This window comes from Euprymna scolopes, chromosome 14 (genome assembly GCF_053919585.1).
Source record: "Euprymna scolopes isolate OS-2025 chromosome 14, ASM5391958v1, whole genome shotgun sequence".
NCBI lineage: Eukaryota > Metazoa > Mollusca > Cephalopoda > Sepiida > Sepiolidae > Euprymna > Euprymna scolopes.
Genome location: NC_136495.1, coordinates 76,005,551 through 76,010,429, shown reverse-complemented (window position 1 = coordinate 76,010,429; position 4,879 = coordinate 76,005,551). Strand labels below are relative to the sequence as shown.

The 4,879-nt window shown below is 31.4% G+C and overlaps 1 protein-coding gene across 2 annotated transcripts in view; it reads right to left on the bottom strand.

The window, feature by feature from the left end:
- Positions 1 to 2,696: 2,696 nt before the first annotated feature.
- Positions 2,697 to 4,879, bottom strand: part of LOC145293100 (beta-1,3-galactosyl-O-glycosyl-glycoprotein beta-1,6-N-acetylglucosaminyltransferase 3-like) — a 96,447-nt gene continuing 94,264 nt past the window's right edge. For both annotated transcript variants that reach the window (XM_080139475.1, XM_080139476.1), the window contains one exon: positions 2,697 to 4,879. This exon is cut by the window's right edge and continues 1,304 nt beyond it. The gene's annotated coding sequence lies outside the window, so the exon portion shown is untranslated.

The following is a 4,879-nucleotide window of genomic DNA, read 5'->3' as shown; positions in this document are numbered from 1 at the left end:
TCTGACACTATACAACTGTTGAAAGAAGAGCCACTTATAGCAGTACTTAAGAATTAGGGCCCCTGTACTACCAGTCAAACTTGTTCTCTGAATATGCTATAACAGAAAAGTGCAAATTATTAGGCAAATTAAACTGTTTTGTTTTGTTGGTTTGTCAAAACAAAAACTTGATATTAACAACGTAAAGTTGCTGCATTTTTAGTTGTGATTCAGTTTCTGCTTATGCCAAAAACGGAACCCACAATAGGAAAACTATTTCCAATCTTGAATAACTATTCCAGGCATGCACATACAAAGATAATCATTCAGATGTTTTTTTAACGTATTATTTATTATTATGTTATCGCTTATCTAGGCCAAAAACCACTTGAGAGTAATGGTTAATTGTATGGAAATGATTGTTAGTCGAAAGATGAATAACACTATGGAAGTACTCAATTTGATCAATGCAATCAACCAAATTTGATTCCTTATTTTATTGTTTATTTTAGTTTATGACAAAAATAATTTGACATTAGATTGAAAAAAAAACCCCATTTATTTCTGGGTATTTTCCCAAATAAAATGTGATCGTCTCTCTAACAGGGATTCGAAACCATTATTACATGGCGACACAGTATTGAGCTCTTTAATTTTTTGCGGCACACCTATCACAAAAAAAAGTGAATATTTTCTACTCATAAAGCCTTTTTGCAATTAAATAATAAAAAAAACGATCATATAAGGAAAATTTTTATTCCCATGAATAAAAATATCCTATGTTCAGTACCTGGTATAGAATAATAATGGTGAAGGTCAGTGGGACAGTTGTGCCTGGTGTTTCTTTACTACTGCTGACATATGTGAGCGGATGTAAGAGAGACATACCCTTAACTCTTCTTCAATGTTTTTAAGTCTTTCACGTTCTCCATTTTCAATGTTGTTTAGGTAAGAAAATCCCAGTTCCCATAGGTATGAAGAGAACTACAGCAAGACTTTTTACTTAGAGTTGGATACTTTTTCATGACAGAAATCCAAATGACATCTAATGGCAGTTGTGCGTACTTCAATTTGAGTCCATAATCACTGGAAAGGCTTGCTAATTTTTCCTCTTCACGTAACTCAAAATTGGAAAGATTGATAATCGACAAATTTAGGAAAGGATTGCGAATTCAATCAAATTCTTCAATGCTGATTGAGGGAAAATATTCTTCAATTTTATTTTCCAAACATGTCAAGAGCTCACCGTTACGGAAATGATTCCCATTATTAAATGGTAACACAAGTTTTACGAACTGATGAAAACATATCCAAATCGTCTACTTTTATTCTATTATTCCATATTGCAATTTTCTTCCTAAAAGTAACTAATTTATCTGTCGCTGTAAGAATGTTTTCATTTCCGCCTTGCATGCTACTATTCAGACTATTGAGATGTCCAAATATTTTACTTAAGTACTCTATTTTGGACATCCACAATTCATTGTTCAGGTATTTACAAAATCTATCAAGTTTTTCATTATCAAAGAAAAAGAAAAAAAAGTTCTTTCTGAAGTTCATTTTCGCGTGTTAGCACCTTTTCTTTCAACAACCATCTTACTTGTGTGCAATAGTAAACGAACATGTTAAGAATCCACATTGTTGCACTGCAACTCAAAAATTCTGGACTTAATCAACCGAGTGTTTATGACAACGAGTTTATACAATGTTAGGATTCTGTTTTTCCACTAACGATGCGAAACCTTTAGCAGAACCAACCATTGATGATGCTCCATCGGTACATATTCCCACGCATAAATCCCATGATACGCCATCTTTTTTGCTAGGTATATTGTGATTGCATCAAAAATATTTTGACCTTCTGTAAATGTTTGCAGCATAGAAATTGATTAATTATGGCAATGATACGTATAAATGCAATTAATAGTGCATCATTACTGATGTCAGTGGATTTATCGATTTGGAGAGCAAACAGACTATTTTGAAATTTGGATATTACAGTCTCCTCAATATTACCAGACAAATCAAGAATCCTTCTTTGAATTGTATTGTTTGAAAGAGGGATGTTGCTCATTTCTTGTTCATCCTCATCGCCAAGAATAATTTTCACTATCTATTTGCATGCTGGAAGGATCACTGATTCTGCAAGAACACGAGACTTAAGAGCAATAATTTCGGCCACCTCACATGAAGCTAATTGAGCTTTTTCAGACACAATTATTGTTTTCTTGAATAGTTGACTTTGCGTTGCAATTAATTCTAACAACCGTTGGAAATAATCGGCATTTTTAATTTGAAGGCTAGAATACTTAGTAGTAACGTGTCTTTTCATCTTACTTGGAATCATTGCTTCACTAGACACACAACACACAGTGGAGAAGGAATCTGTGTATTTCCTGTCCAGTGAAATCCAAATTTCAAGTAATCATCATTATACAACCGGTGAACTTTTGTTTGTTTGTTTTTAAATGAAGTTGCAAAATTATTGTTGTCACCATCGCCTTTTCTTTTTAGAAACTTGTTCATACTTAAGGATCAATTGAATCTAAAATTTAAAAAGAAAATACATCAAAGCAGACTTTTGTCATATTTAATCATGTTTTTCATTTTTCATATTAAAACCTTAATTTACAAAACCTAGATATTAAATAGGAAATATCAAAAAATAATCTGTTAATGTTGTAAACAAGATACATGACTGATACAAAGCACAAATCAACACTTACCAATATTTATTATCGAAAAATTCAAAATACCCACCAATTTAAACAAACACAAATTATATACATATATATTTTTTAATATTTTAGCTTTAACATCATGTAAGTAATAATGGGTGGGTTAGTATTCATTAATACAAACAACTCCGATTATAAAAACATGAAAGTGGTTTTCCACCTAAAACAACTTGCAACTTCACACCAGTAATCATTTCACGGCACACTAATGTGCAGCGACATAGTGGTTTGGGATTAATTGCTCTAATGTGATCGTAATCTTTCTCTCTGACCCTTGTCTTCTCGAACGTTCTTGTCAGTCTGTGCACACGTTCTTTTTATAGTCTTTTCCTTTTTCCTTACCGTGACATCACTTCGCACATGACTCAGCATTTGCATACAGCCGCTGCACGCGCCTTCATGCTCTATTACACTAGTAGTCGTGCCTAGTCGTGTCTTTATCGTGCCTAAATGGGTTGTGCATAAACAGTAAAACCGTGTAAATAGACAAAGATTAAAATAACCTTCCACATATAAAAAAAAGGCTTTGTTTTAAGACAATTTTGTCATTTTATTAAAAATATAAGATGTCAAATAAACTCAACAAAACATTTAACAAAATAAATATTAACAAAAAAAATCAAATGAAACAATTGAAAAAGAAAATGAAGCAATAAATAAAAATATAATGAAATCATTTTACATAAAAAAAAAAACAAACTTAATTGTGGCTGTTTCATTTCTACAACGGGTGTCCCAAAAATAATGCCTCCTATTTTTTATTCTGCCTGAATGGATCAGAGAAGATTGCAAATTGCATTGTTATAATGACTAAACTTATGCATTCATAATCTGAAAGTTTCATCTCTCTGTTGCAGATATTGACAGTATGAGACTCTAAAAAAGCAACTCCTGTCATTGACGTGCATCAGAAACGGAGATGTGTTATTGAATTCCTGGCAAAAGTGCATTGAGAAAGGTGATGACTATGTAGAAAAAATAAATTCAGAAGCATAAAAGGCCATTCGCTTTAATGGTACCACCCTAGTTTTCGTAGCTCTTCAACTTTTTGATTAAAAAAAATAGGACACTGTATTTTTGGAACGACCGACCCAATATGAAATTGGATCCTACATTAAATGAACCTCCAAACATTTCTTGCAATCAATGGGGAACGTTTGTCTCTTGTTTACATATGGGATCAGTTATAACTTCGAGGGGTTTATTAAAAAAAATATCTTTTGTTTATTAGTCATTCATAGACAGTTATTTCCATTTTAAGACTCATCAGTGTGGCTAGATATAGCAAGTATATCTATCCTGAGATTTGTGATGTTTGTATAAAGACATAGGAGATATGTTTTTATTTTTATTTTTTAAATTTCTTTTCACCTTAAACAATGTGTATTGCCATTTGGACAACAGGGCTACTATTTAGGATTATGTCTAACAGATCTTTGTGGGGAGTTGAGCAGTAAGATGTCTATTTACATTATGTTTAAAGTTATGCATGTCAATATAGTAAGGGGTGCTCGGAGTATTGCAGATATATGATAAACTCAATAGGTGTAATTACCTAGAGCTATATTAATAGTAATGGGGAAAGATTAATAACTGTGAAATTATTAATCACGTTTTCATAGGGGAAACATAAAAAAAATCAAATTAATATGTACGATCGTTTCCGAAACGATCGTACATATTAATTTGATTTTATGTTTCCCCCTTTCACAATTTTTAATCTTTCATCCTTTATATATATATATATATATATATATATATATATATATATATATATATATATATATATACTCGGGTTTTTTTATTCAAAAGTAATGGACTAATGAATTCAACGAGGTTGTTAGATAGTGCTCAATAAAAAGAGCTGATAATACTTGTTTATTGTTATATAAACATGGTCACATCCTGCTGCTGAAGCAGGATGTGACCATGTTTATATAACAATAAACAAGTATATATATATATATGTATATATATATATATATATATATATATATATATATATATAATATAAAGCTGAATGTGTGTGTGTCTGTCACGAATAGGCTCCTATATGGTTGACTATTTAAAAAAACTGATTACATATAATGATAGATGTATCGAGACACAGGAATGGGTATGATTGATCTGGCAGAATGGTTTATTAAAATTGTGGGGTCTGC